General features: G+C 39.8%; 1 long non-coding RNA gene across 1 annotated transcript in view; it reads right to left on the bottom strand.

The window, feature by feature from the left end:
• The window catches only part of LOC143693906 (uncharacterized), a 36,441-nt gene that overhangs the window by 7,846 nt on the left and 1,421 nt on the right, over positions 1-27,174 (bottom strand). The gene's annotated exons all lie outside the window — the stretch shown is intronic.

The following is a 27,174-nucleotide window of genomic DNA, read 5'->3' as shown; positions in this document are numbered from 1 at the left end:
TCACATTAATCCAGCTCAAATACTGGAAAGCAGAAGTTTGCAGCCTTACACACAACCCAAGGTTACACAAATACACAATCAGTCATCACAAGCACAGCACACAGTTGCCCAACCAGTACGCTGATTGTCTGCCTCTGAGAAATACCTGCAAGCAAACAAGCAGTAAGCAAACACTTACAGTCCTCCATAAAATTAGTCATGATCTTCCCATGTAGAAAAACTCTAGGGAGTTATTTGATCTCACCTTCAAATAGTTTTACAGTTCAGGGAAAAAAGCCTTTTGCCTTGATGTAGCTATCAAACAGAACCAATATGAAACTTGCTCTGTACTACTGCATCCAAACCTGCATTCCAGTTGGGATCTTCACACACATAACACAGAGTGAGCTGGAATGTGTGAGGGTTTGTTCCATCAGTTTGACTTTTTAAAATTTGTATTTCCCTCTGTTCACTGCAGCAACTGCTCTCCCAGGTAAAATGTGCAGATACCACATAAGGCAGATGCAGGACCAGCTTGTTCCTAGACTGTGACATCCCAGCTCTTGGCTTTCTCAGCATAGCTCCTATCAACCGTTTAAAGATGAAACCAAGTATCCTGAAAGTCAGAAACAAAACCTCTTCCTTGCATATCTACACACACTAACAGCATCTTTACAGTATTTTGAAATGCCATTTTAACACCGACGGCAAAGTGCCTTTCAGAGCCAGGAGAGATTACTTGGACTCTGGCACCACCTACTGACCTGGGAATAAAAGCGCCTGGACTACGACAGCAAGAGAGGCCCTATGAATCAAGGAAATACACCCCGATTTCTTCTTGCAGTGTGAATATTTCTATTTTTTCATCAGCGAGTCAGCTTTAAATTACATACTTGAAAAATATTTTCTTAGCTTCTCATTACTGTTGACATTCATCAGGGTGCAATGATATAATGTAATAGGATCTTTCCAGTCTGTAAGATAACCAGTACAAATAAACAAAAAGCTGCTTGCACTGACTTTGCAAGCAATTCTTCACCACACAGACACTGAGGAGGAACGAGCTGTTCAGTGTAACTGCCAGGAATGTACTTAGCTGTGCACAATACATTACAATATGAATGCAAAAATAAAACCTCACACAAATGTTTAGTTTAGAAAACAGTTTTCTTATTCTTGCCTTCCTAAGTACTTCATTTTCTCTTTCTAGACAGAAAATATTCTCCTTGCATTAACAAGGAAACCATAAATGATATGGGAATGTACTTTTTGATTAATATTTAGGTTGAAAATATTTCTTTGAAAGAACAAATGGCCACTTCTTATCTGGATTTTAAGGTTACTGAAAAGCACCAAAGTTGAGTTTCATAAGTTTTTGCCACTATTGAAAATCAACTATTCAAACAGAGAATATTTGTACTAAATATATTTTTTTAAATATTGAAAATTACTCCTAAATGATGTATCATTTTCAGAATTATGTGGAAAATATTTTGCCTTTGTCTGTATGAATATACTGACCTCACCTAGCAGGGAAACAGAATTTAAACTTCAATCAAAATGCACAAGGAAAAGTGGGGGTTACAGCAAATTCCGAAGATGAACACGGAGGCTGGTAAGTAAAAACTGCTGCAGAATAATAAGAATTGATCACCTGTGGCTCTGGGGAATGAAATGAAGACAATGAACACTGTCTTAAGCTTGCTGGACATTCAGAAGAAGAGAGCTGTCATGCTTGCAGGGCCCACTGATTAATGCTTGGCTTTAGTGTAACATAAGATTTATTGCATTTTGCCTTAAGTGGGTAATTGAGTAATCCCTCTAAAAAGCAATAATTTTCCCATGAAGTTCATAAAGTTAATACACTTCAAATCTCCAAAGAGCAGAAAAGAAACAGCTCCACATCTACCTGTGGAAATCACTGGACATAAATCATCATGCACAAATGTGACTTCATAGAAGCTTGTTATTACAGTGTTTTACAGGAAAAAATAAATAAATTATTTAAAAGGAGTGTCTATATACACTCAGCATGGCTGGCTGGATGAACATTGACTCCTGATCTTTTTATATCATAGTAACTTCATTGGATCACTGAATATAATTCTCAATTTATATGGACTAAAATAAAATTGAAACTGAAATGATCCTGACTCAAAATCCAGTTGTTAGTCTTATGGGAGAACAAGTTCAAGCTTAGATCCTTGAAATCAATGGGAAAACGAGGAAAAGGAAAGCAAATTCATATTGACTGGTGGGGTGTTTGGGGTTTATAGATGATATCCTATAAAATGTATGTAAGGCTCAGACAATGAGCCAAGGAAGCAGCAGGTATTGTTAGGAATCACCGCACAGATGGAGGATGAAATCTTTGTGCTCCCCAGTGCAGATCCCCAGAGTGAAGATCCTGTCAGACCAGAGGAAAAGCAAGGTGTCCTTTTCTAGTTTGTCCTACTTAAACCAGGTTGATGGGGTCCAAGAAAGACTAAATTCCATAGGGATGGATGTAGAAGTGTACAAAGCTGTAGGTTAGACCAGCACACCAAAGATATGACACTTAATTTATGCAAAAAAGAAACTGATTTAAAAAAAAAGAAAAGCAGCATTTGGAAACAATGTGGTGATCAGAAATTCTGCCTCAGATGATTATAACAATAAAGGAATTTGAATGCAGTGTCTTGCAAAACCACAAAAAGTGAGCTGAAATAGCCTCAAATCTACTAACACCAAACCTACCCAAATCCTCAAGATTATGTACTTAGAAAGTATCACCTTTAGAGCATCAACTCTTACCACACTCTAGAGGCAGTCTTCTCTTGAGAAAGCACTGAACAGATACAGGGTTGGAGAAGAAGAAAATATTAAGCACTTAGCCACACCTGAGGATACCTGCTACAACATTCTTAATATTGAACACTACAGCAAAGGTAGTGAAATATTTCAAGCTTCAGTTTCAACTGAAATTTTGACCTCTGCAGGCCCTGGGTAATACTAGAGTTCAGAGGTGCAGAATTATCCACTCCAGTCCAATCATGACCACAACCATTCCAACCCAGCTCCTCAGTGAATGCAAACCAGTATGTTCTGGAGCCATGTTGATGGCTCCATGCACAGCCACAACAGATCAGAACCTGGACTCCAGGTTTTCATACCACTTTTCAGCCTCTGGGCTCCACCTGGCCGTGACAACACAACGGCCTTCTTGCTACAGCATGCACCTTACACTTCCTGTATTACCCTCAGTGGGTTACAGCTGAGAAAACTGTGATTGCTTTTGCACTAATGAAACGATTCTCAGACTGGATTGCAGGGATACAATGCATTTCAGACATTCTTCTTCTCTGAATTAATGCACATGGGGCTACTAATGCAGTACTTTTGACATCAGGCATCTTTTTTGATGGTGCACTTCATGTAACATGCCTTCACTAGGAACACCAATGGAAACACTGGAATTCTCTGTTCATAGTTTTAAGTTTCGCTTTGCACCATCTGGCAATCTCAGCCAGGTATGAAGTAAATTATGGGCCTCCAATAAATTTTCAGGACATTCTCTACTACTTAAGACTAGATAAAAAGCACATTTAAAAAATATGATATAGACATTTTGAATTTGAAAGCAATGTTATCACAACACATGAAGTAAGACAATGAAAGAGGGAGGGCACATTTTGGTCCTGATGTGTACTTAGAAAGAATTATGCTTTCATCCTTCAACCAGTTTTAGCATGTATACTGCCTCGGGAATTCTGTGCTAAGAAAAAGGCCAGATGGGATGACATATTGGCCCAACAGCTCTTAGGGAGTAAAGGGATTTGGGGTTGCTCCCATTAGAGTAGATTAATAGCATATCAGAATGGCTATGAGAAACAAGGGAATTGTTGGCTGAAGAAAAGTTACTCAATCTTGAAAGCAAGCAAGCAAGCAAGCAGCATGGGCTGCCAGTGAAGCAATCCTGAGTATAAGGCATTACACAACTGATTTCCTTTGCTATGGTTTAGGAATTCACAGTTCTTAGCCATGTTGGTTGGAAACATGATAAACATTGATTTGTGTTTCCATAAAAAGTCATTTCAGTATTTCCTAACTGAGTAGGAGAATTGCTTGGACAAAGTGTTATGCCATATTCTTCAAGGAGGGGCCTGATTGGATGTGAAGTATTTGGGATGCCAAATTTGCACTGTTCATTAACTGAAACACATCATTTGGTATCAAATTTAGGAACTGTGTTAACACAGCACAATGTAGGAAGGTCTGTTCCAGACAGCACAGCAGATACTAACAGGGAAACCTGGAAAAGGGAAGTCCACGACCTCTAAGCAAATTACAGTGGGGCCCAGTGAATGGAAGTTTGGAATGGCTCAAATATTTCGAGGGGTGAGGAAGGGGATTGAAAACTGGGAGTAATGTGAGATAGCAAATCTTGCCAAAATATTTATGCCTCTGACCTAGGCAGGTTAGATCTTCAGATGAGAATCTGTTTGCAACCAGGGGCAGCTAATAAAAAGTAAAATTTATGGCTTTCTCATCGTAAACGCTGCCCCAGATGTTCAAACACAAAGTACATAGGTTCACCACCAAACCAAATGCAAGGAAGAAGATCAATAAAACAACATCAGAGTATCCTTTTACTGGTAAAGGCAGAGTATTTGTCTAAAGAGCAAACAGTGTATGATATCTCAAGTGGCTCCTTAAAACTCCTGCCATAAAGTTATTGATGATGTTAATATGAGAATTGCAATATGAAGACCAAAGACTGCATTTTTTACTCTTCTTCTTTACAAGGGGAGAAACAGAGCAAGTCTTGAAACCTGGACAGAACTGATACTGTTCCTGAAAGGTTATGAGAAGTTCATTTAATAAGAGGAAACCCCTAAAACATGAAACATAGACTCATGATGCCCTTTTATTTGATCTGACACAATGCCACGGGGACTTTGATGTATACTTTAGCAATAAGCTATTTTCTGAAATTCTGCACAGTGTGATACTGCAATTATTGTACCTGTGACCTCAGTGCTGTACACCACACAGTCCTTGGCTTCACCCTAAAAGCTGATTTTGAGGTAGACATTGCTGTATCACATTTTATTTTCACACAGACATTGCTATATATTATGTAAAAATATGATTAATCACTGAGCACTCTTCATCTTCTACAGCATCCAGCGCTTGCTGGATCTTGCTGAAATGCAAGATTTCCCTTGCTGTTTGCTGAGCAAGTCCAAAAAGCCTCAGTCTTAGCTGAAAATGCCTGTTTTCAGTTGCAAATAAGCTTTCTGCTATTATTCATAAAGTTTAGGGCTCAATGCATGATCATGCTAATCCTCATGATAAAACAGCAATAAACTTGTAACCAGTAAAAAGGTGAGTGGTCCCTGTAAACAGTGAAACCTTTTTTCTAGGTTGGTGAACGTTTTTGTGGTCCAAACTTTCAATTTTTTTTTTTTTTTAATATTTTCCAGCAGAGTTTTCTGTCTTTTTTCAGTTCTGAGGCTTGGGAACTCTTCATTACATTCAACATAAAACTCAGCCTTCCCTGCTACTGTTTATTAGCTACATTAGAGAATTTGTGCTACCAAATATTCAGAGATCATGAATAATACACAGATTAAGCACATCTTGCCTCTAGTAAGTTTCTGAGGACACCATATGCCTGGTTCTCCTAGATGGCTTTAGCTGACAATCTAATAAGAAAGAAAGATGACTTCTTATTCCCTGTGAGAGACTTTAAGATTGTATCTATGGGGGAAACAGCATTGGAAGCACATAAAGGTTGCAAATTTTGGTTCTGCTTTGCAAAGGAAATAAATAGAAGTACTTGCCATTTGATGAAAAGCTGCAAATAAGCAGACTGAAAAGAATTAGAAGACTTCTCTAAGATTTTTCAAAGCCATGTTAGAGAACCAAAGGCTGTAGAAGGCTGAGCAAACCATGCAGGGATGAAGAGCATTCCATGGCAGCAGTGTGAGGCCCCAACTTGTGTAACTTTTCTGACATTTAGCATTACAGGATTATATTAACAACGTTTCGATTGCTAACAATCTGTCCTATGAGTGCTCATGTGCATGATGTATCCATCATTTATGTCTCACAGTGCTCTCATTATCCATAAAAAGGAATGCCAAAAATTTAGGACAGAAAGCCTGATTAATTGTTTTATCCCTGCTGCTTTCCTCTATCTACTGGTGTTCAACACATGAGAAAATCATCTCTGGTCAGACCCAAGGTCCACAGCTAGCTGAGTAGCAGATGCTTAGGTAAACAAGGTATTTAGGGATTTGCCCTCTCAGTCACTCAAGAACTGCCTGCTAGCATCTACTCAGGTGCCTCTCTTCTCTTACTGGAGTTCATTTCTCTGGGACACACAAAGAAATGATGGGGGTTTAAAGACAGCTGAAGCCTACAAAGAAGCTGAGCTACAATCCTTGTGCTCAGGGTTACATAGTAGCCCACCATACTGGATTTACTCCTACAATGCTTTCTTTGAGTTTCAGCCTCTCCTTTAAACAGCAGTGCAGTGCTTCACTTGAACAGCCCACGTTTCTGGATCAAAATTTACTGCTCTTCCTTGAAGAACAGTGTCCTTTCTAATGTCACCTGTAACAATTGCACTGTTAGGCTAATTTAAATGTAGTCCAAATTTCACTTCCTTTCACATTCCATTTTTGCTGAAATGAAGTAGATGAGACAAATACAGAAACTTCAACGGGAATAGTCTTGTGCAGATGGAGGAAACCCAAGCGTGCTTACTAGAGCAGGTCTTGGTCAGAGTCAAAAGAGTCCAAAGGACAGATGTGTTGTTTGTTAATCCTCCAGGAAACCCTTGTGATTAGGAACTCCTAGATCTCCAAAAGGCCAGCCAACTAAAAACCATACACTCTGCTCCAGCATTCAGAGTACTCCATTTGGGAGAATAAGAGGATTGCTTGGCCAGAAATAAGAAAGAACAATGTAAATAAGGCTATTATACATAAAAATCAGAGTGCGTGCCCTGGAGGATGGGAAGATTTCAGTTCAATAAATCAACTAGGAAGATCTGGCAAAGTTCACTGTCCAACTGGCTTAGAAATTTAACAAGATTACTAGGGCAGCCATTTCTTTAAGAAGTTTAAGGAAAAACAGAGGTAGATTTGAGCCAATGTATTAAAACACTACGAAAGGCAAGTGAAAGCCATTAGGAAAGAACCTGAAAGCAATTCACTGTGACCCCCAGAGAATATCAGCACAAGGGTGGAGGAAAACCAGAGAGTATCCAATGAGAGCTAACAAATAAAGGCATAAAGTCATGTGGAATACAGAAAGCATTCAGATTTTACTAGATTTTTGCATGGATGAAAATAAATATCTCTATTCTCCATAATTCTATCATTGCAATTTCTATAACATATGTGATACCCTACACTGCATTTAATCAACAACATTATTTTAAAACTTTTCTCTTATTAATGAGTATTTGTATTCCTGAGGAGACTCCAGTTCACAAATATGAGGAACACAGCTGCTGTCTCTAAATATGGAGAAATACATAATAGTACCAAAAAAAAAAGGAAATTAATTAGTCAACAGTGCAATTATTTCAGCACACCACCTACATACTTGCTTTCAATATTTCTGCAGACCTCATGGCAAAGCAGAAGCATCAGAGGGTGAAGCCTCTCACGTGCCTTTGCTAACTCACGGGGAGCACCTTCTCAGCATGGAGCACATCTCAGAAGAAAGTACAAGATGTTTCTTTGGAAATCTCTGGGTGAATCAGTTCAGTGGAAGCAACGAAGCAGCAACTGCAGCAGAGGAGAGGAGCTGAGCTGCTGAGCCAAGCTGAGGGTTCATTCAAGAACAGAAGCTGATGGAGAACCACAAAGATTTCAGCCTGGACTAAAGGAGACACTGAATGCCCTTGCTGAGAGATTATCCAAGGCTAATTCATGGAAGTAAAAGAGGAGGGAAAAAGGCACAAAACCCTGCAGAAAAGGAGAAGGGAACTGGAGAGGATGTGCTGAAAGAACGAATAGGGAAGTGGCAGATGAATTGGGATAAGACAGAGGCAGGGCAGCTGGACCAGACATGGTCTCATGCAGACACGAGCAGCTGGAGGGGTCAAAGGGAGTGAGCAGGGACAGTGACCAGAGAGGCCAGAAATGCTGGAGCTTCAGTCATGTCGAGTTATGAGGCAGCTGCAACAGCCACCAACAAATGCTTGGCTCAAATAAGCACCATATTTAAGTATTGGAACCCAGTAGAACAGAATGTCACAATAAAGCAAAACCATCTCTTTCTTGTTATTCCTAGGTATAAGGACTGAGTACTGAACAGCTTTATGGCCCATCTGTGAGAGAACAAAGCAACTGAAATTATATGTGGACAGTAGGACCCTGGTTTCAAAAAAAAAAAAAATTAGTAATACTAATGCTCTCTCATAGTGCATACTCACCATCCTGAATGATTATATATTCATCACATCATTTTCTTGTTTTGATTCTTCAGGACAAGCAAGATGAAATATTACTCTCTAGGATGTACCACTCTTCTATAGCTACAATCTTCCCACCTCAGTTGACTCAAGAGTTACAAGGAGTAGGGAGATAAAGCAATTCAAATTCTTTTTGTTTTCTACTCATAGAGGAAACAATTGATAACTCTGCCTCCGCGTTCACCCACGCTCAGTCCAAGGGCAGTTCTGTCACTCCAGCAGCAGTGGTAGCTCACCCCTTATGAAAAATGTACCCTTTTTATGATGGTGATTTTTTTTCAAACACCACTGAGGGTTTTGGACAGGATAATGTTTACACCAGCAGTGTAACTCAAAAAAACCCAACCCCTGTACTGATAATTACAAAATAACATCACCTAACACATCACCTGGTAACTCTTTATTAGTTTTGAAGATCCAGAAGAGATTTGAAGAGTCACAAGCTATGTAAGAGACTCAACTTTGCATGACACTTAGCAAAACTGAGACTCAGTTCTGACCCAAGGAAAATTGGAATTTCACACCTAAATGGCTGCCCAGAACAAATAATCAACTTGCCCACAGTCAAATCTAATGTGGGAGGCCCTCTCCAGATAAAATCATGAATCATCCCAAAATTAACAGAAATATGTTTTCATTTACTTATCCACATTCTGACACTCCATTTTTTATAACATAAATAAGTGCAGAAGTTATTTTAAGAAAGGAAGTAAAGATTACAGGGGTCTATGAAGAATTACAGAGGAATGTAAAATATTTTGATCACAGGATTAATTTCTGGCTCATTCATTTCAACATTTAGGTCTTTATCATTTCAGGTGTAGCCTGAATTAATATTACATGTTTAAGAAAGAAACTCATGTCAGATAAGTGTTATCTGCCAAGAAAGTGCACTTTTTTAATATTCTTTGGTGTGCAAAAGAAATATTAGATTTCCATGAACTCATTCTTATGTTCTTACTAACAATTGTGGTGGACAGCAAGTAATAACAGAGTCAGGCCAGCACAACAGTAAAATATGTGAACACATCAATTTATAAAAACCAGCATTTGGTTACTATTGTTGGTTTTGAGGAGTAGTGTTGCCAGCTGTCACAAAATGCATAAACAGTTCATAATCTGTAATAGTTCCTCGGACAGCTGCAAGACCATAAGGAACCAACTTTTATTCCTCCAATGAAACACGTTATTTCAGTCCAAAATGGACAGATAATTTAGAAAACATATTCCAAAAATACAGCAGAAAATAAAGACATTTTAAAAGACTCATGGGATTCCAACCAGATAAAATTCAAGTTAAAATGCTTATTATCACTCATTACTTTCCAGAACCCCTCCAGCTTCCTGTCTTCTTATAACTGTGTTATGCAGCACATGAAGGCCCCTAACAGCCATGGCATGGATAAAAAAAAATAAACACAGGAAAATCACATAAATATTCAGACTATGCAACATAGCTGTTCAGAGTTGGTGTTTTCTTTTGCAAGAGCTTGTGCAAACATTCTGCTCAATTTCATATCTGTGGGAGTTTGCATCCCCCACATCCAATTTTCAAAAACAAACTCTCACAAAGCCTTATTCTCATAATAAACATCCCCAGCTACATCTCACCTATATTTTCCATGGTGCTGAGTTTAATAAAAGCTGGATTTAGCACCATTATTTAGACAAGAATTGTTAAACAGTTTCTTGTAAAGAATCCTTCTTTTCCAGCTGCACTAAGAGAGGCACAGGATTGGGTGTCTTATGATTCTTTGCATGACTATAGAAAATGAGATAGTTTCTAACACAGGGCAACTTAAAGATAAGTTTAGTGATTCCAGCATATAAACCCATTCTTTTGCAAGGGAAAACCCCCACTGTTTGCAATAATGCCTTCTATGTGTAGTATCAAATGTAGGGGAAAATGCAGCACAACATTCAGAAACATTCAGAAATATTTCATTTCTGTGAACGAGGTCTAGGATTGAAAGTTTTCTAGCATTATGATGAAATTGAAGGAGGAAGTGCTTTAGAAGAGCTTATTTTTGACAGTATGCACATCACAGAAATCAGTTTCATGCCAAGTATCACATCACACTGTATCACAAGTATCATTGGAACATTTGTATTCATGTTCGAACAAGGCTACAGGTCCTGGTTTTCCAGCCTTTTAAGTACAGTAGGAAACACTAGATTGTGTTTCTTTTACCAGAAACTTTGATAACAGAGCCCTGTCATGCTTCCTTGCTGAAGTTTGCCCTGCCTTAGGCTGATCTGGAAGGCCATCTGGAAATTAGCAGTGATTAATTAGCTGTGAGCCTATGATGTGAAGAGGGCAGATGAAGAACACAGCACTTCAGTGCTCCCAGCCCTGCAAGCCCCACCAGCCCAATGCCTGATGCATGTCAAGGTCCCAGGCTCTACCCAGGAAGATTGAGAAAGATTCACATTCAGGGATTTTCCACAGTAATTGTCTTTCCTCAGCTGCTTTTTCCCTCAGCTCTGTTCACAACCTTCTCAATGGCAACAAACAATGCCTAAAAGCCACAATGGAAGGGAGCAGCAACAGAGTGTTTTCACCAGAAGTCTTCCCTATCCACAGAACTTAGACAAAACTGTTTTATGTTTATCACTTCTAGACATACTCCCAAATGAAAAAACTGCACAACACTGCAGAATTATAAACTTTTTTTTTCTTTAACAATAGCATTTGCTATCCCTCCTGGCTCCTGTGCTTGCAGGATTCCCTTGTCCATGTCACAAACACACACACGTGTTTACTGCCTGTGACTTTCTGGCCAAGATATGGAAGTCATTTACCAAAATCCCAGTCTTACAAGCATCACAAGTACAAAGAAGCAGTTTTAGACTGAGAAGGGGGGAAAGCAATTCAGCTTTACCTCCCCACTGAGCTTTCCACTCACCATCTCTCCATACACTCTGCGTGGGAAGGACAAGATGAAATGAATATCACTATTGTTATGTAAAAAGCAAATTATTCTGTCATTCTCTCCTTATTATTGTAAGCTACTTTTACTTAAAAACTAAGAAAGATAGGCAAAGAGGTATCAGCTTTGAAAAACAGCTTTTCCAGCACAACAGCTTGAATTTAGGTCTCACTTCTTTCAGATTTATGTATTTAATCCGTATGCATGAGCATCACTGGAAACTGCACTTCCACAGGTCTTCCAAAAAATGTGGTCATAGGTAATGACTTAACTTAAGATCAACAGTATCAAAGTCTGGCCAGAAGATGGCTGGCTAAGAGGAGAGGGATGAATAATTATAGTACATTTACTATTAATGTTGAGACAGAATTTAAGACAGAAGTTCTTCAATAAAAGTTTACAAATATTTAATTGTATTTTGGTCCATATTAACACATAAGGCTCAGTACCTGTTCATCAAATTCTTTTTCTCTTTAAATTACTTGAGAGCCCCTGTTTTGAAACACCAAACTCCTGACTAGGAATGCAAAAAAAGCTATCTGATGTCTGCGCAAAAAAATCCTTCTTTCCATACTGAGGCCTGAAAACAGAGTTAACCACCAACTGTCATATTTGCTCTCATATTTGCTGCTATCAGCACATTTGGTGTGCAATTTTCAGCTTGTCAAACAGGCCACTGACTAGCAGTTTCAAACTAAATTTTGAATATTCCAGGAGCAGCCCAAACGTAAAGCAAACCATGATATCTAGTTTGCAAAACCTTTCCAGCTCATCACTATTTTCTAAGTGGATGAGTGTAAAGATCTTTTTTTCCCAACAGGATAAATGACATGCAGACCCAAATCTGAGTGCATACATTAAAATACTTGAGCTTGTGACTTTTCCATTATAAGGTGAGACATTCAAGACTTTTGCTAATAGTAAAATAAAATAATAATAATAATAATAATAATAATAATAATAATAATAATAATAGTAATAAGAGTAATATATGTGTATGCAAAATGCTGTTTACTTTTCCCTCCTACTCTTCTTTCCTCTTCTGCCTTCTCCAAACCCTCTCAGTGCCTATGTCTTGACACACTGAACTCTCCAGGTTAGGCTACTTTTGATTTGTGAGGAGAGCTACAATGGTTAATTACAGAGCATGGTCTTCTGTGCCTCAAACATTTTGCATTTATAGGCTCCTGATATAGTCCAGAGCAAGAGGCTAACCCACATTTAATTTGTCCAACACGTTTCTGGTTAAAGTTCCATCAAATGGGTGACTGGAATCCCTCCAATTCAGCTGGAAAAGTCACTTTGAAGGAGGCGTTTATTAGCAACATTTGCCTCAGCCACAACAGGAGGCCCTGAGGGCCTGGGTAAAATCAGTGCTTGCCTATAACAGTCAGGCTGGGCCATTCCCCACGGGCTAAAGTGTCAATAATAGGTTAGATATTAGTCGGAATTGATTTTACAGCGGGTATAAAATTAAAGCAGAGAGGCCGGCGCTCCACAGTGCCCTGGGGGCGGCCCCACAGCCCCGGGGCAGCTCCAGCCCAGCCCGCAGCTCCTGGTGTAGGAAGGACAAAGGGACAAGGGGACAGGGCACACCGCACACAGGCCCTGGCCTCCTCCTGTCCCCACGGCTGCCACAGCAATTCTGGAGAGTGTTCAATCCCCTCTGAAGCTCACATGAGAAGTTAATGTGTGTGTGGTTTTGACTGCAAAATCCCAAACCAGAATATCATTAGCTCACGGTTCTTTCAAATGAAATATTCAGTAGTTCATTCTGAAAGGCTCTCCCATGAAAACACTTGCAGCAGTAGTGTGAGGGAACATGTTAGGTAACATGTAACTACAAATATTTATTTCTCTCTTCCTGTAGAAGTCCCTCTTGTCCAAGACAACCATTATTATCCTTTCCTGGTTACTTCATTGTCCCTGGAAAATTCAATGGATATTGTTCTCAAAAGCTTTCTTGTTCAAATGTTTCACAAAACTAAAGCTCCTCGTTGGCAAGCACCTCTAAAATTTAGCCTAAATCTTAAAATGCTACAAGCACTTTGGAGTTGAAGTCCCAGTGAAACTCTGATACAGACACTTTCTGAAAACAGACTAGCTCATAAATCACAGAACACTGTCAAAGAAAGTGAAACATTTTTACATTTTCCCCGTTGTAATCAGGTACAAATTCACTAGTCCAACTGCACTTAGACCCAGCAATATCAGGTGTAAGTTTCATCCTTGAATGTCTCAAACCTTGAATGTCTCAAACTTATTTTCAGTTCTTTTTCTTTTGAGGGCATTGTGTGGATTCTCTTATTTTAGTTTCATTTCCATCTTTATTCCCTTCTGTCTTTGCTTCCTTTACAGCCTCCTTCTTTGCTTTTGCCAGTGTTTCCATCTCCATTTAATACTTCATCATGGTTCCTTTTGCACAAGGCTTCAAAAAGTATTTTTAAGCATGTTAAAAACAGGAAACTAGGACTTTTAATCTCGTGGTGAACACTGTCTTTGAGGAAAAAAAAAAAAGCCAGATTTCATCTAGAAAAGATGGTACGAGATTTTTGTTTCCTGCCTTACTGTTCTCTCTGGGTGTGTGAGAGTGGAAACCACAGGGCTCAAAGGAGGATCTAGGATGTGCATGGACTGATGGATCCTGGACCCTCTCCTCTTTCATGTAGCCCAGGCCAGAGTTGACATTCTGGAATGCACACTGTTGGTTCATGTCCTGCTTTTCAACCCTTCTTTCCAAGAGTGAAGGAAAAGCTGGGCACTCTGTTCATGCATATTTGGAAGTCTCAGGGATAAGAATGTTCAAATCTCTGTCATCCAGCACTAATCCACACACTTTAATGTGGTCTTCTCATGCTATGCTTGTGTAAGGAAAAGGTGCCCTGTACTTTCTATGCTTATGAGTTGCACAATAATTTTTAAATCTTTGTGTCAAATGTGTCCTTACTCAGTAGCAGAGACCATTCTCAGGCTGTTGACATCTTACCTACATTTTATATTCACCCTTGTTCTCTTCCCTAAGCTGTCATTGAACTATGAATTGCTGGGGCAGACCTTGATAAAAAATTTTTCTCACTGTCAGTATTAGGCAAATTTTGAGGAAACAGCGCTGGTGTAAATTTACACCTGACTTTAGTGCTACAGTGCTCAGCTGGCATGAGAGTTGGAAGTAAAAATGGCTAATTTCAGTTTAACAGCTATGATACAAGTATTGTCCTCCTACAATACACTGAAATCAAAACAAAGATGTCCCAACTTTCCCCCTCACTGCCCAGTGCCTGTCCTCTACATTTAAGAAACAGCCCTGATGAGACCATGACTTGATTTACATCATCACAGAACCAATACTTTCAAGAGTTATTGGAGATGATTTTTGCTGTGTCCTTGGTGCACTGCTTTCTGATGAAGTGTGCACAGCACACACATCTGGTCTAACAATCTGAGGAGAGCTGTGTGAGCCATGTGGTAAGGGCTGATGGAAAAAAGAGACCAGGGAAATCTTCTGATTCTGGTCATAGCCAGCACCAAGGTGGGGTAATGTAGTTAAAATATGTGATGTTACACGAGTCCAGACACAGCAGTGTGAAATTCAATGTGCCACAAGAAATGCCGAACTTCAGTAGGTGAAGCTTTTAACAATCGTGTAACATTTCTAAGAAAATAATTTACCAATATAACCCATGATATGGTGAAACTGCTTAGGTTTCTAAGTCTGTTTTTTAAAAAATGTACCCATTTAAACAGATTTTCCCACTCTGACGAAATGAAGCTGCTAGGTTGTTCCCTGGGATGAGGATGTCTGATTAACAAATCTCTGAAGACACATTTCATTTCCACAGCTATCCCTGAAGTACAGCTTTGTAGCCAATTTTACGCTTAAGCATCTCTAAATATGATATGAGCTGGTTTTCAAGCTAATAATCTACTAGGGATATTAAAGCAGTTTGGAGCATTTTGGCTGAAAGAGATAAACCAATAACAATTTTGAATTATGTAAAACCAGTGCATTTAGATGGGTTCTAAACTAGTACTTTAAATTATTAATGCCAAGACTCAGGCACAGCTTTTTGAGCTTTCAATTTGATTTCAAATATGTGGGGTTTTTTTTCTTTTTCTTTAATAGGAGCAGGTAGCAGTGTTGGGTTCTGGTATTAATTACAAAGGGAAACAGAAAACCTGAAGTAGACCTGGTAGCATTTTAAGAATCCAGCTATTGTGAATTCATCTGGAATTCATTGGGCTACCCCAGGCCATAATAAATTCATGCTGTATTAGCAGTAACATCATATGTACACTAATAGATGTTCTACTGAGATCAGTATTATTTAATTGACTCAAAGGATTACTTTAAGATCAGTTTTCTTCAAACTGTATTTTTAACATGGCTTTCTCCTGAAGCACAGCTTCCCACAAGACAAAATGATGACATCAGAAGAAAAACATGCATAAGAAAACACACAAAATCAGACTATTTTTTTCTCCTTAGGAAAGATACAATCAGAGAGTGTATCCCTCATATAAACAAATCCATGTGTTTATTTATAATTTTCTCTGTGGGAAACATGACATTTAACTCTCCAGAAGTGAAGATATGCAGATTTAAGAGAGGTATTAAGATGCAACTTAGTCAAAGTGATGTACCTTAAACTGAAAAAATGATGCAAACTGTTTGTAAAGAAGTCCTGAGCAGCATCACCTGTGCATTTCTGCTTTGTCATGCCCACTAAATAAAAGAACACAACACGCAGAAGACTTCACTGGTAATAGTTGCATGTTGGGAAATGGTAATTAATGGAAAAACAATACTTTGGATACTTTGTGTTGGAAAGATGTTCTTAACTGTTTTCTGTGTCCTGTGAACTGTACAGAAACACTGATGTGACTGGTGCTACCCCCTAGCAACTTACACAGACATAAATCTGGATTTCCTTCCTGAGTCAGCTGCGAAGGTGGACAGGCTGCTCAGCCCTCAAGGCTCAGAGCCATTTAACAGAATTATTTCTCATCACTTGATGAGAAAAAACCCAGGGTCTTCCTGGGTGTAGCGGTTGGGCGTCACTGAATAAAGCACAAAAAGGAAAAATAAAGGTTTTTTGCCAACCTCAGTGATGCCCTGAGCCAATGCTAGGCCAGAGCAGCACTGAAATGCAACCACAGACAAGGACATGTGGCTAAAAGGAGACCTTGTCTCCTGACAAACGTGTGTGGGCACAAAATTAAAAGCACATGACAGGACTTTATTGACACAAATCTTGCTATTCCAACTCCTATTTTTACTTGTTCTCCTCTGGATATCCTGAAGAAAATAAGGCATTTCTGTTTTCCCCCTATTTGAAAATAGCTTGGCTCTTCAAATTTTTTTCCTCTAAAGAAAGAAACCACTGCAGGGAAGTGGAAAAAAAAGACCCAAGAGAGATAAATAGAGAATACCAGGATTTGGCAATTCTGCTTTTCTCAGACAGAATATTCCACCCATGGACAGCAAGCCTTGGAAGTCATCAACTTTGCTTAAGTCAAACAGCTGCACTTCCTTATTCTTTTATTTCAGATTATCATCCTCCCTGATTCTATCAATCAGCTCTTAGCAGAGTTCATGGCTGTGATCACAAAATAAATAGTCTGAAGACCTAAATCAGGATTCACAAAATCTGCTCTCTTAGGAAGCACGAGTTACACACTCATGTGTCATGTATATATCCATTACTGAGCCATTCCTCACAAGAACTTTAAAGCTCTGCCAGACCCCTTCAAACATTTTTATCAAAACAGCAGAGGTCAAAAAGATGTTAGAGCTCTACAGTTTTCATGAACAGGGAGAAAACTTACTAATGTCCATGTGGAAAAGGAATGGTGTCTCCCAATCCTCAGAAGACATCAGATAATTTACACAGGGGTTATTATGAATGTCCCAAACAGAAGAAAAGGTTGAAGGAGGTTTGCAGCTTAGCAGATCTCACTTAATCAATTCCTAAGCCATTCTAATTGCCCTGTGCATTTTTTAGAATCAATTTCCAACTGTCTCATTTCTCATTCCTTTTCTCTGTCCAGATGACATGGCAACACTTCCAAGAATGCAGTTGTTACTACTTCAGTATCATCTCTTTCACAGTGACTTTAAATAATCAGAAGGCACAGGAACATACATGCATGCATTTAAGGGAAGTGTAACAGCAATGAGTGCTGGGGCTTTACACTAATCACCCACGACATTTCTACACAGAGAAATCTGCAAAAAAAGCTCAAGTGTCCCCTGGGATAGCCTTTGTGTAGAAATGGGTAAGTTGGAAGTTAGAGACAAACTGGTTCTTATACTGAGTTTTTAAAAAGCCAATTTGAGTTAATGGTAATGAGAGTGACTGTCATTGAGACTTGCTTAATATGGTTACTAGCATAATTCAGTTTTTCATAGCAAAACAGCAGAAAGGACATTAATTGGGAGGGAACAGTGAAAGAATCCAAACTTGCTGGAATTCAATTTTCTTCTCAGCAAACTCAGCCCTTGTGTAAGAGTTGCGAAGGCACTGGGGATTAATTAAACAGCATAAAAAAGATCTATTGAACATATGGACACAACAGAGCTACAGAACTTGCTAGTATTTACTAAAAAAATCATTCACACAGGAAAAGGAGACCTCCTTTGTGGAGCACATGCGGAAAAGACCTCTGTCCCAGGGCCCTCCCAAGGCACATCAACAGCCAAGGAACAGCACAGCTCCTTTGAAGGCAAATATTCACAGGAGATTCACTGAACTGGAGGGAGCAGAAACAATGTAGCAGCCACCAATCCAATGCTCTAAGGAGATTTTCACATCTCTGCGCTGCAGAGAGCATGAAGAGATCCCTGAACCATCTAACACATTGCCATGCATCAAAGGGTCATGCAGTGCTGTTGGCTCTGGAGCCCAGCTGCAAGGATGCTGTGCAGACCCCCAAGGCTGTTCTGGGACATGTACCTGCTTTTGTTAGTAAGCCAGTTATGGGCACGCAAGGAAAAGGGACTGCATTTTGTGGGCAGCTAGAGTGGGGCTGTCGCAATTGTATGTATAAGAGAACCTGAGTAATTTAGTGTACAATACATTCATTCATTAAAGTATCCATTTTGGATAAGCTACTACAAAGAGAAAGCTCAAGTTACAAACATCATGTATTCTTGTTGTTTCTGGTGAGTTACTGACAGACATCTGGCTCCACAGGTATTGTGCCAAAGCATGTTCCCATTTTTATGCATGTATCCCAGTTTCACTGTTTAACTAAGTGAGCTTGCCCTGCTGAACATGCCCATAGGGGAAGCACCATTCCTAAAGGTATTCTGATGTGGGTTTTGTTGATCAAGTAGGGCTGAAGGCTTTCCCTGCTTCATAAGCACATGCAATATTGTGCTGGCTGTGCTCACTCACCCAGCTGTACGGAGGAGAGACTTAGACAGACGATGGTCAAGCCCCAAACCCCACTAACACCCAGCTTCACACACCATCATAAAACCAGTTAGGATTCTTGCCACTGCTGATACACTAGAAAGGGGAGGAGTTCTGTTCAGGGCTTTGCTTTCTTAGACAGAAGCAACCAAAGATGTCTCCACTTTACCAAGGTGCCAAACTTTGCTGCCAACCTTGTCATCACCAGGTAGTGAAAGCAGCAGAACCACTGTGCTGTCACTGACAGAGAAAAGGTCACCGAGCCTAACTAGAGAAAAAAATTAAAGCAGATGCATCTGGCAGGCTTTAGTCTTCTACAGATCCCTGAGGTTTCCCATTCTGCCAAATTTCATGAGAAAATGAAGGTACTTGGAGGCTTTCTGTGGTGTGTAGGAGACAGCTGGGGCTATGAATGCTTTAATGCTGCCAAGACAATAAGATTACTTAGTGCCAGAACCTTCATGCCCAAAGCCAAAGCCTGTAAGGTGCCCATGGTGTAGAAAGCCCAAAGGAAAAATCTGCAATGCTTATAGAAAAGTGAAAACACCAAATTAAAACTACCAAATTGATTTGCTAGGATTTTGAGGCTTCCTCCTCCGAGAAAAAAAACTACTCAGTAAAGTTCTTTATCCAAAACTTTGCTGTCACATTTTTTTAAATGGTCTGGATGATGGAGCAGGGTTACCCTCAGGAAGTTTGATAACAAAAAACAGGGAGGAGCAGCTGATGCAGCAGAGAGCCATGCTGCCACCCAGAGGGAGCTCAGCCACCTGGAGAAATAGGCTGACAGGAACTTCATCAGCTTCCACAAGGGAATGTGCAAAAGCCTGCACTTGTGGAAGAACAAAAAAGCCTCCATGCATCAGGACATGCTGGAGACCAACTGGCCAGAAGGCAGCTCTCCAGAAAAGGATCTGGACACCAGGCTGGACATGAGGCAACACACAGTCTCCTATGAAGGAAAGCTGAGAGAGCTGGGACACTTGAACATGGAGAAAATCCCCATCCCTAAAGATATCCAAAAGCCATGTGGACCCAGCCCAGGGAAATCTGCTCTAGATGATCCAACTTGAGCAGGAAGGGTTGGACAAAAAACCTCCTGAGGTGCCTCCAAACCTCAACCATTCTTTGTTTCTGTATCTCCCTCAAAGTGCTGGGAATAACGTGTGTTATGAATAAGCCCAGGTTGTATATGTGTAACCTCCTTTCCATTACCTGGAAAAGGCATCACAGAAACAGGAAACCACCAGAGCAAGTGTGTGTGTGTGTAGATACACATATAGACACACATATAGATATATAAACATAAAACCTTATGTGAGATAAAATAATGGAGGAGCATGTAACACAGTAAATACAAATGAGGAACATTTAAAACTTGCCTTGCTTGTGACTATTTCACTTCACACAGCATGTAAATTTACACATTTCCTACTTCCTAACATTATCCATAGCCATGGTTTTCATTTTCCTCAGATATGGACAGATTTTGATAATTTATAAAATCTGCCAGCAAGCCAATGCGAATTTTAGTATATACATGATTTAGACCTGCTTTTAGTTTAATTGACATTTTGCTTATTTAAAACACAAAAAACTGGCCACTGAGGAAAAAGCACTCACTTTTAACAGGATCATGGAAATATTAGCAACAGCAGTCCATAAATCACTAAACATGATTTTTAGACTCTCAGAGAATGAACAGTTAGTGTGTCAAATAGAATGGGGATTTGATGGAGAAGGAATGTGTTTTTCTGGGAACAATTATTTTGCTTCACAAAAATGAGTCCTCTTATAAAGGGCATTCCTATTCCAACATAAGCATGGTTTTTAGTGTTCCAGTTAATAATACAGTAAACCAAATATAAGAAAATTCATTCTCAGGCATATAAGTGAGGAACAGCACCTTTACCAAAAGAAAAAAAAAGAGTGACCCCACAAAACTTCACCTTAGTGCTGCTAGAGGTACTGATAACTTCATGCTACAAATCTCAAGGGGAAATAAGGGAGACATGCAGTTCTAATGTCACACTCCCAGACCATGTCCTTCTCCTCCACTCAAGGACTGAGAAAAGAAAGAGGGAAAAGAGTCATGACAGGGCTGAGTGGGGACCAAAACTGCCTACTCTAGCAACACCAAGAGTGATTTAACACAGCAGAAATGCTCTGTATAAAGAAAATATAATGTAGCACTACATAGGTCAGTATTTTGTTGCTGACAAGCTTTTATCCAAATCAGGCCATAGTAACTTGCAGTCACTATTACTTAATAGTGAACAGTGACTGAAAAATGGTTCAGGAGCCCTCTGCAAATTAGAACTAAGTCAAGTTTTCCAAAACTCTTCTGAAGGCACCACATCAAGAATTGGATTGTGAAGGTGAAAGGTGCACACAAAACCACAAGTTACTGCCTGTCAGTCACAACAGCTCAGACACCAACTGCTCTGTATCTAGCACAGGAGCTACAGCTGGTTTATCTGAGCCTTTAACTATTAAAATAAGGATGATTTAGCCAACTATTAAAAGTTGGCTAAATCATCCTTATTCACAATTCATCATCTTAAGAGATGGGGCCTTTTCTCAGGTAACTTAATTCTTTGCCAAAATCTTCTGAGGATGTCTAAATGCCACACAGCCAGTAGCTTCTCATTTGTGATTTCTCCATGTTACTCTCAAGTCAGTAATTTTCCTGTTCTAGTTGTGCTCAGCAGCTGTAAAATCCAGTTTATACTGACTAAACATCCCTGAATAACCCTCTCAAGCAGGGGTGGCTGATGAATATTGTCCAAACACCACAATCTTTTACACACCTATGTCATTTCTGGTACCACGACTACTGCAACCCCACCTTGAAGTACATGAAACTGAAGAATTGAATTTTTTACTGCATGTTTTGATGTGTTGCACAAAAATTTTGTTTACAACTTTGGCTTTACAGCATCCTGTTTAATGCTGGAGTAACATGTCCACTACTGCTCCTTTGCTAGAGATTTTTGTTTCAGTCTAGGTTCAGTTTTGCTACTATCAGCATTTTTAAAAATATTTTTTCATATTTTTTATGAAGCTGCAGCTGAAACAGGAGATGGGAATGATCACGTGCATGTCCTCTGCCATCTGCAGGGAATTTAGTTGGATTCTTTTTCCCTCTTTATGAATAACAGTGCAATTTGTTTGGTAAATATAATGCCAAATTGCCAAGGGTAACGTGTAAAAACCTGCAGGTCAGCACAGATTTTTACAGCTTCTAAGCTCGTGTGCAGCCTGGTTGGCCAAAACGTGCCCAAGGACAGAGCAAGGTTAAGGCTGCCATGGAGAGGGAATCTCAAACATCATCAGAGTAATGCAAACCTGGTGTGTGGCAGTAACTGGAGATGGAGCTTTAGGCAGGGAGAGCTCAGCAGCGGGGCCATGCTGCTGAGGGAAAGAGCTGCCCAGGAGGATGCAGGGCATTCTACCCAACAAACCAGCACAAGCAACAAGCACACGGGGTATGTCATCCTGCAGCATTTTAGGAGATTATTGAGGTAATAACAGCAGGAGACAAGTACCCCTCATTTCTTATAACCATCCAGGGCAACACGTCTTTGTTACCATTTCCCACTAGTATTGTTTTGTGGGTTTTTAATATAGATTATAATGAAAATGTTATAGAAAGAAATGTGACTATCAAAAAAAATATTAGAAAGGTTCTCTGTCACAACTTTCATTCAGGGAAAGAGACCCCACTGTTTAAGTTTTATGGGTACTGAAAATCTCATACAAAGTGAAAATATATGGAAAATAAAGTAAAAGAAACACAAAGTAATTTGACAGCTGGACTGTGGTTCTGCGCTCTCTTTGCCAGGTTTGGCCATTAAAGCTCCATCTCTTCCTCTTCCCTGCTGTCTCCAAATGGATTTTCATCTCCCTTCTGTTCTGTGGCACAGTTTCAACACAGGGGATAAGGAATGCTGCCCAAGCAAACCAGCTTAAAGCCTGGTGATGACAACACTTCCCTGGGCATGGGAGATGAGGCTTTGGATTTCCTCAGGTTGTAAATGTTAATGAACCTCAATTTTCTCAGTGTTAGATGACTGTTCTCATATCATAGTGTTAAATGAGTGTGGGCTCTGTCATCACTGTCAAACCTCAACAAAAAAACCCAAAACCAGTAGGGACTCTGTTTGTGAAAATAAAAGGATGTCAGTGCACATCTCCATGGTAGAAGCTACAGAGACTCAATGTATATGAGCTTGGCAGGACCATTAAATCCTTTTGTGGAAATTTGAAATCTCCATCCAAACTGATTAGGCCAAGTTCATACAAAGTTCCAGGTAAGCAAGGATGGAAAAGGAGAGTGCTGACTCCCAGCTACCACAAGGGAATTTCCTCAGTAGCCAGAGTGACCTGACCCTTCAGGTAAGAATCTCCCCATGGTCTACCTTCCACTGACTGTCAGATTACAACCAAGGAGTAGCTTACCTTGAGCCATAATGCCATGTTCTCACTCAAATCAGATTTCAAGGAAAGAAGACTGTAAGGAACAATTAACATCAAAGTGCTGCTCACATTACCAAGCCATCTGCTTTCCATTTTTACACTCCTACCAACATCACATCATCAGGTTTGGATGAGACCATCCACAGTGCACGAGGCACACATACCTGCTTTGAATGTGAATTTTGAAATTGGACTTTCAAATGTTGTTATACCCTTCTCTAGTTTTTCTCCTAAAAATTTTGTTGGTATTGAGTAACAGCAAGCAGTGAATTAGATGTCCTTCTGGGCTCATGAATGACTTAGAAAAACTTGGTTTTTGTTCAAATTGTACCAGCAAATCCTTTCTTCACTTGTGATACAGAATTGTATAAGCTTTGGTTTGTACCTGATGCTGCCCACACTACCCTCAAAGCTGTTCTTGTGCAAAGACAGCTTCTTTAGTGGGTGTTAAGCCTTGAGTGCTAGCAACCAGATATTGCTCTGATTTCCAGATAAAGACATTTCTAACAGTTCATGTTACTTCTGGACTGCTCATGTTTGTTTGTGAACCAGCAGAGCAGATGAGCTCTGATTAAGGCACACACAGAGTTTAGGCGTCAGGCATTTGTCTCCATATTATGGGATGAGCCTTCCCAAGGAAGCAGTGTGCACTGAAAGGTGCAGGTATGGGGTGGAGAGGAACTGCTCAGGGTACAGTCCCAGCCCATGTGGCCTGTGTGCTTCATAAAAAAATTTTACATCATTTCATTATTATGACTCAGTGGTGACAATTTGTTCCTTTTTTTTTAATGGTATACGAAATTTCTCAAAACATATGGAAAAGGATGTTTTTCTTGAAATAAATTAACTTCATTGAAGAATTCCTCCTAGCACATAGGAATAAATATCTTAGAAAGTCATTCTTTGCCATTATCTGTCCAATACTCTGGAGAAAGATTTTGAGTATTTTTATGCCTGTTCTCAGTAATGATCATCATTCTGCCAACAGGACACCTAACCTGCCTGGAGAACAAACTGTAGAAAAAATGCATTAAGACTCTTAATTTTCAAGTGGAAATAAAGGAAATATTCATATTTTTGCCTCTAATATTTCTAATGCCAATGACATGCTTTTCACAGTGTATTTCCCTCTTCAGTCATCAAAAGTCTCAGGCATTATGTAAGCTGCACTGTATTCCTTGCTGCACAATCAACTGAACAAGCCCATCATGGTTATACATCAGGACTGACACGGTTAGAAAGCAATCCCAAAGCAACAATTCCCATCTAACATGTTGCAACCACACAACAGAATCCTATCAAAACTCCCTATGGTACTACCAAGGCATATTTATTTACTACGCTACCAACCTTCAGGATCCTTCTCTCCTCAGTTTCTAAAGACCCACCAAAAGTCTCTGTTGATAAACCTATGAATGATAAATCAATGCTCCTGGGGACTTAAGAAGGCTCATTTTGAATTTAAAGCTAAATTTCCACTAATACTGAATTTCCACTAATTCCACTAATCTAATACTACTTAGATTTACTAAGCTACCTGAGAACTCCCTAGTTTTTCACTGATTTATTAATATGAAAACTTCAGATGTGACAGGAGCTAAACTGAACTGGATTAACATTCACCTTTCAAACTATCAACCTTCAGGTTGGGGATTAAGTAATGAAGAGGATTAAGTTGTAAAGAGCAGGATTCAGTGGATTTCACTTTCCTGTTACCAGTGTAACAGGACATCATCCAGCACTAAGAAGTTCTCAAGGCACAAAAATGTTTAATGAAGTCCTGTTCTTCCCAATTCTGAAACAGGATTCCTATCCTCACATGAAATGTTTAAAGGTAATAATTTCACTGTTAAATTGTCTTTAATGCAACAGCAACCAAAGGTAAACACGAAAACTGGGCATTAAGTATCCCCTTGATTCTGGAACAATGATGTTAAAGCTAGAAGAAGGTGTAAAAGTAGTGAAGTACCTAACAGCGAAACCAACTCGTACTTCCAGCAAAAACCGCGGGGGTGCAGATAACGCGTGTGCCTGCTGCCATCTCCTGGTCCTTCAGAGGTAAAACCATCACAAATATTAACTCTTTTTCCTTTAGAAAAATGTCAGGTCTTCGAAGGAAGACCTTCCCCAAAACCGGAAAAAGATATCACTTTATGTTCTACAAAAGGAGATTTCCAAAGTCTCAAAATCAGCAAGAATTTATTTCACTGTACAAGGCAGCCACAACCTGGACACAGCTACTTTCAAGCTAAATGGAGCTCTAACATTGGCTTAAGTAAAGAAACATCAAAGCTCTCTCATTTTATAAAAGAAATAAGTGCTTACCTGACTTATTCTAATTTCAACATACATTCAGAAAAGTAACTGTAAAAATTGCCACATGGCGTTCAAAACCAAAGCAAGTCCCTTTGGAAAGTCTACTCATCACATTAAAAGTTACAGTGCAGATTATTGGCTCATACTGACTCATTTTAATATCCATTTCTTTTCACGAATACTTAAAGTTCAAGGCCACCTTTCACTGTTGCACTACTCTCATTACCTTTGGTGAAGGGCACAGCATTGATACTTGTAATAATATTCCATGTTTTATGTTTTAAAAATAGGATCGGCCAACTTGAAAAGAGATGTTATTTTCCCAGCTGACAAGAGGCACCTGTACTTACCCTGCAAACTTTGGTGCTACAAAGACTGTTGAAACTTTCATTTCATAAGCTGTTGTGCTGTTCTGGAGAGAAGAGACCTGTGCACATCCCCCTGAAGGTTACAAGACAAATAAATAACGGGAATGAATTCCACAATGGATTATGTCTCCTAGTGTGCTGGATGACTATGGGAAGGTGACCTGGCTTGCCTTAAAAAAAAAAAAAAATGAAGGCCTACCAATGATTTGGATTCCCCATGGTTCAGTGACAATTGCCATGGGGAAACAATCACTGCATGTTGCAGAAAAGCCAAGCTAAACACAGAACACTTCCTTTCACAGAATGAGAATCAAAAAAACTGTGTTGCAACATCAAGCTGTAATTGAGAAACTGAACAGCGACTCAAGAGTTGTAAGAGACGTAAATTAAATGCAACTGGGATTTCACATTCCTTATGAAAATGAAGGTTTTGTCATGAGATAATTAAAGCAAGGATAGCCAAGTCCTGGTGTGCCAGGAGTACAACTCAGCCTGTCCTTGTGGTTCGTGAGAGTCCCTTGGAGCAGGTCAGGACAGCCTGTCCCAAATGAGCCCCTCACCCTCAGCAGCATCCCTGGCAGAGCTGCAGATCCCTCCTCCTGCTGCACATTCCCTAAGCACAGACTGCAGGCACTGTCTATGGAGCACAGTCAGCAGCATGCAGAAGGATTTGGGAGCATGTCCCCATCACACCTGGCTGGGCCATGGTCACATGGCAGCTGCAGCTTACTTACACCACAGAAGAAACAACAAATTTCCAAAGGTTGTGCAAATTGCACAAAACGCAAAGGTGCTGGAGAAGGGAGCACACCAGGGCAGAACCTGGTGCTAATCGTGGCACAGCACCAGAGAGAGAAAGGTGACCCAAAACTCTGAAATGCCAGGTGCAGGAAACTCAGAGTTCTAACAGAGGTCACCAACCACTCTCAGTGCCTGCCAGGTGAATCTTGTCAGCAGTAATGAAGAAGCAATTAAGTCTGTTGCTAATAAGCATATACACCTGTGTGCGTGCAAGCCATCCAAACTGAAACACAGGGACACCAACTTGCTAAACAAGAAACACCTGGATTCCTTTCTTCTGTCTGACTTCAACAGTAAAACAGCTAGAGGAGAAATATCTTGAATATTAATCAAAAGCTCTACTATATTGCCTGGTCTCATGCTTTCAAGTTATTCTATTAATCACAAAAATGAGCAGCTCTCCAAAAGCAAAA

Source organism: Agelaius phoeniceus, chromosome 4 (assembly GCF_051311805.1).
Source record: "Agelaius phoeniceus isolate bAgePho1 chromosome 4, bAgePho1.hap1, whole genome shotgun sequence".
Classification (NCBI taxonomy): domain Eukaryota; kingdom Metazoa; phylum Chordata; class Aves; order Passeriformes; family Icteridae; genus Agelaius; species Agelaius phoeniceus.
Note: the sequence above shows the minus strand (reverse complement) of the source record. Positions and strands in the feature narration are given on the sequence as shown.